The sequence below is a fragment of the Mauremys reevesii genome, linkage group 2 (genome assembly GCF_016161935.1).
Source record: "Mauremys reevesii isolate NIE-2019 linkage group 2, ASM1616193v1, whole genome shotgun sequence".
NCBI classification, from domain to species: Eukaryota; Metazoa; Chordata; order Testudines; family Geoemydidae; genus Mauremys; species Mauremys reevesii.
The window spans coordinates 155,870,430-155,882,561 of record NC_052624.1 but is presented as its reverse complement, the minus strand read 5'-3'; the positions used below and the strand labels follow the sequence as shown (position 1 = coordinate 155,882,561).

The following is a 12,132-nucleotide window of genomic DNA, read 5'->3' as shown; positions in this document are numbered from 1 at the left end:
CCATGTTCCACTATCTCCCCATAGCCTGGGATTTGCAGGCATAGTTGGTAAGAGGTTTTCAGACACACTGACAGCAGGGTGGGGCCTTAATGCTCCAGCTGCAGATCATCTACCAAACAGGCAACAGCAGTGGGTGTTACACTCTAGGGACAATTGCCCAGCTTGTATTGGGTCATGTGATGAGAATACCTAAGACTTCCCCCTTCAAATCAAGTGGAGGGGGCATGATCTGCATGAACAACAGCAGTTCATGGTGTACACCCAGGAGAAACCTTGACTGCTCTCCTGCTGCACGCTCCAAGCCCTAGCTAAATCTGCTAGACCCTTCCTCTTCAGGATGAGAAATAGCTTCCAGCCTCCTGGGCTGGAGTCCTGACTTTCTGAGCAGCTTGATCAGATGTGTCAAAAGGCTCCTCTGCTGGAGTGAACACCCTGTAGTCCAAGAGGCTGCATCTCTCGCAGTGTAATACTGCTCTGGTGCTATAGAGGACAGCACTGCAAAAGGAAAGAGCTCAGCAACCTTCTGGTTTGCTGGAGGCTGGGCTCTCAGCTCCTGGGGGAGTATGGAATGCGGTTTCATGGGCGGATGTCTGCCAGGTCTTTCTGAGCCCAGTGAGACTAGAACGGCATCTTTAGTTGAGCAGGGATGCTGTCTAAGTGAGCCACTGTATATAGCTCTCATTTTCCAAAGAGAGATGCCATCTGCTTTGGTAACAATGCGTAGCCTCAAACTCAGTTTGGTTCCAGTCCTGCACCAGCTTGTGGCAGGGAGCCAGCCTTGTTCACAGGGGTGCTGAGAGCCATTGAACCAAACTGTAAACCCTGTATATGATGGAAACCACTTCAAGCCAGGGGTGCAGCAGTACTTTCCAGCACCTATGCTTGTTCAGAAATGTCACCCCACACTGCCAGGCTAAACTTCAGGAATGGCACTGGTCTCTGCTCAGATGGGACTGGAGGCTGCTAGGGCAGACTCCCCTCTCTCTCCTAGTCTGCCAGCTTCCTTCTACCCCCTTGAGCCAGCTCAGACTATTAATAACCTAGATTTTCTCACCTGCATATCTTTGTCAGGAGCTGGGGCAGCATCTGCTACAGCGTTAGACTGAGGTCCGTATGGGGTATGCTAGCCTTTCCCATGGGCTGTCTGGCCTGTAGCTGTGTGGCTAGGAAGTACAACACCTAGAACTGGGAACATGGCAGTGAGGAGAGAGGGCAGCCTCTGCTGCTTGGCATGCACCAGAGGCCATGTGCACAGGGCCATGGGGCTACACTGGCAGCCAGCAGACATGACATAATTGGGAATGGTACAAAGAGAAGGGACTGCGGAGTGAGCAATGTGCTCACTGGGCTATGCTGGCTGCAGCGGCGCAGCACTGGCTGGGTGCCATCTGCCTAATGCAAGGGCTGCTTCTCCCGGGGATAGGGACCCCACAAGAGGGCAGCCTGCCCCTCTGCCATCCCTGGCCTACTTCTGACCCCATTGTCCATGCACAAACCTCCCTGCTCAGCCTGACTGAGACCCCTTGCTGTCCTGCATGCAATGTCTAGCAGAAGCTCTGTGAGGAGGGGGCTGCCTAAAGCAGGAGTAGGCAACCTATGGCACGTGTGCCGAAGGCAGCACACAAGCTCATTTTCAGTAGCACTCATGCTGCCCGGGTCCTGGTCACCAGTCCAGGGGCTCTGCATTTTAATTTAATTTTAAATGAAGCTTCTTAAACATTTTTAAAACCTTATTTACTTTACATACAATAGTTTATACATTATAGACTTCTAGAAAGAGACTTTCTTAAATGTATTACTTGCATGTGAAACCTTAAATCAGAGTGAATAAATGAAGACTGAGCACACCACTGCTGAAAGGCTGCTGACCCCTGGTCTAAAGGGTGGTCTCTGCCCAGCTGCTCCTGCAGTAGCTGGTCCCCCCACCCCACACTGCATCTGCAGGAGGGCAGCTAAATAGGGGCCACTTAACATGTGAGCTGGGGCTTGACTGCAGGGAGCCTGATGGAGGTGGTGACAGGTTTAGTGCTGGGGGGTGGGAAGCAGGAACAGAGGCTTCTGCTACTGAATCCAACTTCTGCTCTGCTGGCCAGGCTCCCAATTTGTCCAGGGCTATAAAAACTCTGCAGTCCCAGAGCCGGATGGCCACAGACGCTGGGTGGTCTTCAGCTTGGAGTGCTGGGCCACCCCATCTCTGCTTGGAACAGGGGCCTGGGAGTGCTGCTGTGTCAGGGTGAGAGTGAGGGGCAGGGATCCCTGAGCTCTCCACTTCCCCTCACTCACAGAGGCCTTTCTTGGGGATGGCGATGCTCCCATGGTGCCCACTCCCAGAGGCTGGGTCAGCTGAGTGGGGCACAGCCTAGAGTCTGGGCTCTGACACCTGACCCCCTCACAGGGCCTCCGGCCCAAGCCCAAATGTCTGCACTCCCATGTTCTAGCGCCACATCCCAAGACTGAGCCGGGCCGTCTCTTATCGTAGTGCAGATGGACCCATGATGTCCCCTCAGGCCTGACTTACAGCCACCACTGCTCTTCTGCTGCTGGCTCCTAGGGCCCCCTAAGCCTGACCCCCACTCTCAGTTCCACCCCTGCCCCTCCCAGCAGGGGAGTGGAGCTAGCTGACCATTCAAAATAGGCAGTGAAGAATCCACCGCCACTGCCTGGAATCACTGGTGACTTTGGCTAGAACAGCGGGTTAACGTTCAACTCTCAGCCAAGGTGCCATGGGATCTTTAATAAGCAAGATTGGCCAGGGTCTTGTTTTTTGCTAACCCCAGCTAGTACCCCCAGCAGCACCAGGCCCCTTATTCCAGCTGGGGCATCACACGCTCCCCTAATTACCAGGTCACCCACAGAGGCAAACCCAGCTGCTCCACTTAAGAGAAGCAGTAAAGTGGGTTGCTGGCTCTAGGAGTGCTGGGCTCCAGCATGGCCGTAGCATCTGCCTTCCATGCTAAACAGATCTGACAGCCCCTTCCTATCGACCCCAATCCCGTGCTAGGACAAGCTTTCACTCTACAGAGGCGGAAACTGACACATAGCACAGTGAGGGTCTCACACAGGGTATCTAGAACCCAGGAGTCCTGCCTTCTGCTTTGGCTACAAGACCATCCAACCCCAACATTAAGCTCCCCTCTCAAGCTTTCCCAAACTGTAGATGTTTACCCTACCATCCTTGGCCAACATGTCCCTTGCTGCCCCCTTCCTGTGTGTGGCTTGGTTGTGACACTGCACCCCAGATGCAGTTGCATTTCAGTGAAGGAGCCTTTTATTGGTGCAGTTTGTGAAGTGCTTTGGGATAGCTGGCACCCCCGACACTGTAAAACATTCATCTTCATTGCCATTAGCAGTGCGGCCTGCACAGATCACCCCCACAATGCTCTGGAGTTTCTTTCTCTGAAGCAGTAGATGCCCCTCTCTTAAAAGCTCATACCCTAGCAGACAGCTCAAAAGTCCCTATAGGAGAACCCCCTTCACCCCCCCCCAAACACGCACACATAGTCTGTCCCCAGAGTAACAAGTGTGGCTGTGAATAGGAGACAATAGAGGATTACCAAGCAGCAGGAGAGACAATTATAACCCATTGACCTGGCCTTGGTCTGGAGTTAGCAGGTATTTGTGGCAGGTCTGCCACCCCTCGGAGCATATTGGGAGACTGCTGTGCTGTGAGATTGGCTCCAAGAGGGGAGCAAAACCTTCCACAATGGCCAGCTTTAATTTTCTTCCAGGTGTGTGGCAGGGAGACTGGACCTGGGGGAGGGGGATGAACCAAAAGGGATTGCTGCTATCCCTAGGGAGGAGAGGGGGGCGAGTGGGGAAGGGAGGGAGAGAGAGAGATAATGAATGAGAGGTTTAGGGGTGCAGAAGGGAATATCTGATCTACACACTCTCTCTCTCTCTCTCTCTGTACCCCCCTCCAACCCCAGGCATTGCCATGAGACTCAGCCCGTCATTCTCCCTGGGGAGATGAAACTGAAGAAAGCTGGAGTCTCAGAGAAAAGCATTTCAGCAGCATGATCTCCCAGGCTGCAGAGCCAGCCTCCTGGGAAAGGCTGGGATCCCCCCATCCCTTGGAGCCCATACCACTAGCTTAGGTGGAGAATGCACTGGAGGGGATTCGCCTGACCTGGCTTCTGGGACAGAGACGAGATGGGGCTTGATGGGGCTCTTCCCTCTCCACAGTCTGATCCCGGCAGATCTTGCTGTTTAATACTCATCCCTCGTCTCATTGCTCTCCCTGGCCTGAGCTGGGTAGCTACTTAAATCACTAAGACAAAGGGCACCTGCATCCCCTATCCAGGTCGCTCCTTACAGGAGAAACTGAGGCAGTGTTGTTTAGACTGGGCAATAGAAGCCAGGTCCCAGCATGGGCCGGGGAGAGGCAACAGTTTGAACTAAAGCATATTCTTCCCACCTCCACTGAAGTGCCAAGGCCTTGGGCAACAGTCCATGAGCCAGAAGATGGGGAGCTAGACAGAGCTGCAGGACAGGGTGGTCGTCTCTTGGGATGGCCCTCCCCCGTGGACTGCAGGGACAATCATGAATTGATGTGGCCCTCCTGCTCCCTGCTGCCCACTGGCAGCAGCCCCAAAGTACCTGGGGGACTGGTGCAGCAGGGGGATGCCACAGCAGGACTGTTACCGCATGGTCCTGGGGGACAAAGCCTACACAGTGGCTGCACCCTGTATGGGTACCTCCTACCCTGCATTGGCACTGCCTCTCAACAGGGGAGCTGGTGTGTCAGCAGGTCCCTGTTCAGCCAGGAGATGGCCCAGCATGGCCCATCCAGGCATGAGCCCTGGCTGGCACGTTCTAGGGACCCAGTGCCCCGCTGGCATTGCCCTGCTGTTAACAATCTATTTTGGCCCCAGCATGCAAGGGGAGATCAAAGGCTGGAAGTGACGGGGCTGTGTGAAGGGCTCGGCCCCTGTGAAGATGGAGCCCACCTGTTGAGGGCTGGAGTCACACATCCAGCAGCAGACAAATGGGGACGCCATAAACGCTGGAAGCGTGAAGCCACCGTCGGGTAGCTGCCAGTCAGGCAGCGGTGCAGGGTGAGTCACAGCAGCTGCCCCTGCAGGTCCAGTGCCTGGCTTCATTCCAAGGGGGGCCTCCTGGCTACTCAGGCCCCTCCCCTGAAACCACTCTTTGGAGCACCGAGCCTGGAGACTTTGTGAGAGGAGAGGCGGCTGGAGGAAGCCAGCAGGGAGAAGCGAGGGCTACAGCAGCAGCTCTGTCTCCAGTATGTCATGAGAGGAGCCCAGGAGTGGTAACCAGGCGTCACTGTGGGACACTGCTGGATGGCCAGCGTGGGCAGGGTATTGCTGTAAGGAAGCTAGCTCTGCCTGACAGCCTCCAGGTCCCTTCCTGTCGCAGGCCACTTCTCCGGGCAGGCAGAGCAGCTGGAGGAAGCTGAGCCCCTCAGTCCTGCGGCGCTGCCTGTGATCCAGTTCCTTGTGGCAGCTGCAGGCCCGGGGGGGGGGGGGGGGCTGTGATGTGCAGAGAGATCCCCTCCCTTGCAGCCGGGCGGGTGCAGTGGCTCCCCACAGGCCATCACTGCAGAAGGTTTTGATAGGAGGCACGACCCCACATAGGCGCTCATCTCCCCGCACAGCCCGCTTCCACAAACAGGCCCCTCCTCGCTTTGCTCTCCGGCACCTCGATGGCTGCTGGCCATGTGTTGCGCCCACAGCACCTTGGAGATGTTCCCATCACAGGGAGGGACCACACCTCCCTGCCTGCACGATGAGAACTGAGAAGCCCACAGGATGAAGAAGGGAGACACAGGACCTGTCCATCAGAGTGGGGGAAGCCCTGCAGACTGTGCCCCGGTGCCAGAGATCTGTGCAGAGAGCCCCAGGGCTCCCCAGAGGCCCAGTGCTGGGGGTGCCAGAGCTAAGGAATAATCCCAGAGACTGGTCTGTAGGGAACAGAGCCTTTATTAGAAAGGCTGCCCCATTCTATTGAGCTTAGTGCTGGCCTGGAGACCACAGGAGGAGATGGTGAGGGATCTCTCTTTTGATCTGTTTGACCTCAATTGTACGCAAGGTCTGAGAACAAACTTTTGAAAGACAGAGCAATTAAGGACATAGAGGTAAATGGTAATTGGGATAAAATACAACATGGTTTTACAAAAGGTAGATCACGCCAGACCAACCTGATCCCTTTCTTTGAGAAGATAGACAAAGGAAATGAAGTAGATCAAATCTACCTCGATTTCAGTAAGGTTTGGGATACGGTTCCACATGGGAAATTATTAGTCACATTGGAGAAGATGGGGATTAAGATGAGAATTGAAAGGTGGATAAGGAACTGGTTAAAGGGGAGACTATAACAGGTCATACCGAAAGGTGAACTGTCAGGCTGGAGGGAGGTTACTAGTGGAGTTCCTCAGGGGTCGGTCTTGGAACCAGTCTTATTTAACATTTTCATTAATGACCTTGGCACAAAAAGTGGAAGTGTGCTAATAAAGTTTGTGGATGACACAAAATTGGGAGGTACTGCCAATATGAAGGAGGACCGGAATATCATACAGAAAGATTTGCATGACCTTGAGAACTGGAGTAACAGAAATGAGATGAAATTTAATAGTGCAAAGTACAAGGTCATTCACTTCAGGACCAACAACAAGAATTTTGCTATAAGATTGGAACTTATCAGTTGGAAACAACAGAGGAGGAGAAAGACCTGGGTGTATTGGTCAATCACAGGATGAGTATGTGATGCCAACATGATGTGGCCGAGGAAAAGTCTAATGCAGTCCTGGGATACATGAGGCGAGGAAGTTCCAGTAGAGCCAGGGAAGTGTTATTACCATTATGCAGGCACTGGTGAGACCTCATATGGACTGCTGTTTGCAAGTCTGGTCTTCTGTGTTTAAGAAAGATAAATTTAGACTGGAACAGGTGCAGAGAAGGGTTATTAGGATGATCAGAGAGAGATGGAGAACCTACCTTAGGAGAGGAGACTTAAGGAGCTTGGCTTCATTAGCCTAACAAAATGAAGGCTGAATGGAGATATGATTGCTCTCTATGAATACATCACCAGGATGGGAGAGGTAAAGGCCAATGTTGGCACAAGAACAAATGGCTATAACTGGGCATCAATAAGTTTAGGCTTGAAATTAGATAAGAGTGAAGTTCTGGAACAGCCTTCCCAGGGGAATAATGGGGGGAAACAGTCTAACTTGTTTCGAGATTGAACTTGATACGTTTCGGGGGGGGGGGATATAATGAGGTGTCCTACAGTGGCACATGGCCCATCCATGATGGCTATTAGCAAATGTCTCCAACAACTGGAAATGGGACACTGGATGGGGAGGGCTCTGAGTTACTACAGAGAATTCTTGCCCAGGTGTCTGGCTGGTGGGTCTTGCCCACAAGCTCAGGGTCTAACTGATGTTTATGGCCAGGCAGGAATTTTTCCCCAGGTCAGGTTGGCAGAGACCCTGTTTTTTTTTGCCTTCCTCTGCAGCATGGGGCATGATTCACTTGCAGGTTTAAACTAGTGTAAATGGTGGATTCCCTGTAACTTGACGTCTTTAAATCAACATTTGAGTTCAGTAATGCAGCCAGAGATTATGAGTGGGTGAGGTTCTGTGGCCTGTGATGTGCAGGAGGTCAGTCTAGATGATCATGATGGTCCCTTCTGGCCTTGAAGTCTATGATTCCATTATTGGTCATATTGAGCAATTCGGTCCTTGGTTCGCTCCTTTGACTGGTCACATTGAGAATTTTGGCCCTGGGTTCTCCCCTTTGATTGGTCACATTGAACAATACAGCACTTGGCTCTCTCCTCTGGTTGTGCTGAGAGGGTCAGTGCTCTGCCCTTTAACTCCCTCTGGCCGTTGTTATCAGCCCAGCTGACTCGTGCATGCTGGCCTCCCCCTGCACTGCCCGGCAAGCACGCCAGCCACCGATAAGGGCCCCCACGTGCTCAGAGGATCCACACGAACGGCAGCCTTGAGCAGCAACTCCCCCAGCCCTGCCTATCGCTCCGAGGTCTCATCAGCAAGATGAGCGTCAGCCTGCAGGCACAATCTCACCCAGCTGTTTATTGCCCGCCTCCAATTTGCTCCTTGGCTGTACAGCTCTGGAGGATGGCTCTGAGCCAGTGTTTCCAGAGACTGACAGGGATAGTGCCACCTGCATGTGCAGCACCAGATCCCCGATCCCTGCTTCATGGCAAGGGGCCCCCGGCTACTCTGGAGGGACTCTGCTATGGGGTCCCCAGAGAGACTTCTCTGAGCTACCGTCAGCTCAGATAGAGACCCTGTGCAGTGAGCAGGCTAGAAGGCAAACAGCGGAGGCAGAAACATACATACCTCTACATACATGCCTCGGAGCACAGGGCTTCATGTCACTTCTGGCCTAACAGCAGAGGTGATGGCACAGACAACGAGGTGGTCATCTAATACCGCATCAGGTGTCCTATGAACCGAGAGGGCATCACATGCCCACAGTAGCATCGTGTGATCACATAACAGGGCATGTGACTGGACCACTAGAGCATTGTGGGACCATGGAGCATCAAGTAAGCGGATGTGTAGACAGACGTACCAGCGTGATCAGTACGCCCTGTCAGCCACTGAGCCGTGTGAGATATGATTGCACAGGCACTGAGCGACCACATGTCCGCTCAGCCAAGGACTGAGCACGGAACATCATGGGACCATGCCATGCTGAACCTATGCAACCAACTGGGCCCTCATGATCACACAGCACCATACCACTCACTCTGTCATGCACCGGACCCGTGACATGTGATTGCACATAGGAGGACATGTGATCACCATGTACTCTGAAGAAGTGAGGTTTCTTTACCCGTGAAAGCTTATGCCCAAAAATCTGTTAGTCTTTAAGGTGCCACCGGATTCCTTCTTGTTTTTGTGGATACAGACGAACACGGCTACTCCCGATACTGTGTACTCTGCCAACCAAGAGGACACGTGACCTCTCTGAAACCCCCTCTCCTTTAGGAAGTCATTCCAGGTAGTTCCCCCAGCTGGGGGTTCCCTCCTCCAGACCGTGCTGATGCTCCCCTGCCAGCTGTGGCTACATGGCAACGTTAGGCCCCCACAAGCATGGCCCCATCAGTCATCCTGGGTTACATGGCCACTGGTTATAATGGGCAGGGACACAGCAGCCCCTTTGATGGCTGCTCCTGAGTGGGTGTGAATAAATTAATCCCCGCCTCTGCTGAGATGCACTCAGCCCCTGGAGAGAATGCCAACTGCTTCTGGGAAGGGGCCTCTCAGGTGAAGGGCAGGGGTCCCCCTGCCTCCCATGTCCGACAGAGTAAACAGAGCTGCCTCCTTATCTTATTGACCTTGGTGTTCCAGCATCCCAGCCCACCTCAACTTCAGAGCAGCCCCTCTGCTCCTCTGGGTAGGTCCCATTCACAGCCCATTTGCCATGGATGCAGACAGACAAGGGGAGGAACACGGGGCCAGGCGAGGCAGGGGAGAGGAGCTGGCAGGAAGTGCAAAGGAGGGCACATTTCACTGCCTGTGAGGACTCTGGCTGTCATGCTAAAGGGGCTTGGCCATCCCCAGCGTCTCTTGTTGGCATGGTGGGGAGTCCCACTGAGAGTAGGGACAGGGCAGCAGCGAGCTCAGGGCAGCGGCAACACAGCTGGAGGACAACGTCCCTGTGGAGGCCAGTGTGTCTGAGCATCGTCTGAGCATCCTGCATCCAGGGCTGGCTCCAGGGGTTTTGTCGCCCCAAACAGGGGGAAAAAAAAAAGCCACGATCGTGATCTGCTGCAATTCAGCGGGAGGTCCTTCGCTCCGAGCGGGAGTGAGGGACCCTCCGCCGAATTGCCGCCGAATACCTGAAAGTGACTCCCTGCTCCAGAGTTGCCGCCCCAAGCACCTGCTTGATAAGCTGGTGCCTGGAGCCGGCCCTGCCTGCATCGTCCGGACAGATGGACACACAAGCCTCAAGGGCACATCAGCAAACACTGGACATGGAAACAAATGGTGAGGACAGAAGCTGATAGTACTAGTATGTTGGCCCTTCCTTCATCCCTTTGCTGTGTCCATCTGTCCCTCCTGCTCTGTGACTATATTTTCCCTTCTTTTTTTCTCACTCATTTCCTATTTTTCCCTGGTTTCTCTCTCTCTCCGCATCTCGTGCGTCAGCAGTTGTTGTCCGAGAGGGGGAGAGAGGATAGACGGGGACTCCTGCCACACCTCTCCTGGACTGAGCCCTCCTGCTATCCATTCTTGCTCCTTGGCTTGAAAGCTCCATCCACCGGTGTGCCAAGGCCCTTCTCACAATCCTGCCATCACCTCTGCTCCCCTCCTTGCTGCACGGCTGGTTCCCCTGCTGGTTGCTTTCCCTCTCTGCCCCAGGCCTTCTCTAGAGGACCCCTGGAAGCCAGTAGTGATGATGGAAGGACCACTTGAGAGTGCCAAGGACTTTGTTTACAATAATCAGCTATACAAACACATCGTTTCTGTGCGAGAAGCTGCCAGGCTAAGGTGTGTGGGGGGGGATAGTGGACTGGGGAGAGCTCCTGCCCCCTCCCTGCTCATCAGCCAGGAGCTGTTGACATCTGTTTTCATTGGGGATGCTTTGATGCCGGCTGTTCTTGATTGAAGGCAAACAGAGCCCTGGAGGCGAGTGAGGACAGGTTTCCAACCCTCAGGGGCTCCGGTGGCGTCTCGGCACAGCCATCAATAATGGTCCGAGGGGCCTCAGCTTCATTCTGGCCCTTGCAGGGGGCCCCAGCTCCTCCAGACAGCTATTTGTACTGTGTTGGAAAGACCCAAGTACCCAGATGGGCTTGCTGACTGAACGGCAACGCTGCAGGAGCAGGCAGAGGACATGGGTATGTGGGATCAGAACAATGGGCCCATCTAGGCAAGTGTAACCCCCTTCCTGTCATGCCAAATCAGATTCCTGGCCCATTGAGCCCAGAATCTCCACTGCCCAAGGGTCCCTCTACTCCACCATCCCTTCTCTGACAGTGACCACTGCTGGATACTACAAAGCAGAGTGTAATACCCCCATCCTATGCCAAACAGTGCTCCATGCATGACACCCTGGGCAGGCATTTCTTACTGACCTCAGCTGGTGCCACCTATCTGCTGTATGACCTTAAGTGCCCAGATACCATGGTGAAGGGCTTAGTGTAAGAACCTACATGGGCTTTTGATGCCTTGGGTTCTCCCCCCTGATTGATGCTGAGATTCTCAGGTGGGAGAGCCCATTAGTATGGTCATGACAGAATATAGCAATATAATTATGCGATGGGTGTCTGCATGGAGGCAGGCTCAGAGCCATTTCCTGCTTAACCTTCAGAGTCTCCGTGGCTCCTGACCTTAAAGGCTCTTCGGCAGAACCAAATGCACCTGGGCCAGGCGCCCTGGGCTTCTGATCATCCCATTATAGCCTCTCACTGCTTGTTTTCCTCTGGAGAGACCCATTGCCCTCTCTGCAGTGCAACTGCTCAAGCCAGGAGCTCAGAGACGGGGGAAGCTGTGGGCATGATCCAACAGGGACATTTAGCCCTGGGCCCTGCTGGCAGGGCCTTTAAATCAGTGCTGCATAGAGAGTATATTGGGGGTCAAATGGGCTCCCTGGTTTGCCTCCAGGCTTGGCCATGCTCCCACATGCGTGGCTTAGCCAGTGGGGATATCTAGAGTTACTGGCCCCTTCTGCCCAGAATGGACATTGGCTGTGGAGTTACTATAGGGGAAACTGTCCACAAAGGGTGAGACGTTTGAAGGAAGAGGCAGCAGGAAATCAAGTGCATTCCATGCTCTTGCAGGGAAAGGCACCGGTGTGTGCACAACTGTATTGCATACACCCCGTCATGTGTGCAAATGTACATGCAACAGGAGATCATGTATCGCATCCACCGTTCAAACCAGGATCCAAAGCATCAGTTGTGGGAGGTCCTGGGAGAGATGTTCCTGACCCGCTCATGTGAATTCTGAAAGCCATGGGTCTGGGTAACAGTAGATGGGAGGCAACTGCTTTGTGGCTGTTACTGGTGCCACAGCACTGTCCAGCTGGAGGTTAAAGGTTCTCAAACACTGAAGCACATGCCAGTGATAGAAGTGATGATAAAATCCTTTGTGCCTCTATGGTTCCCTCCATCTGAGCATCTCAACACACTTTGCGC

At 53.7% G+C, this 12,132-nt stretch overlaps 1 protein-coding gene across 1 annotated transcript in view; it reads right to left on the bottom strand.

The window, feature by feature from the left end:
* Positions 1-12,132, bottom strand: part of PBDC1 (polysaccharide biosynthesis domain containing 1) — a 53,682-nt gene that overhangs the window by 22,197 nt on the left and 19,353 nt on the right. The window lies entirely within an intron of this gene.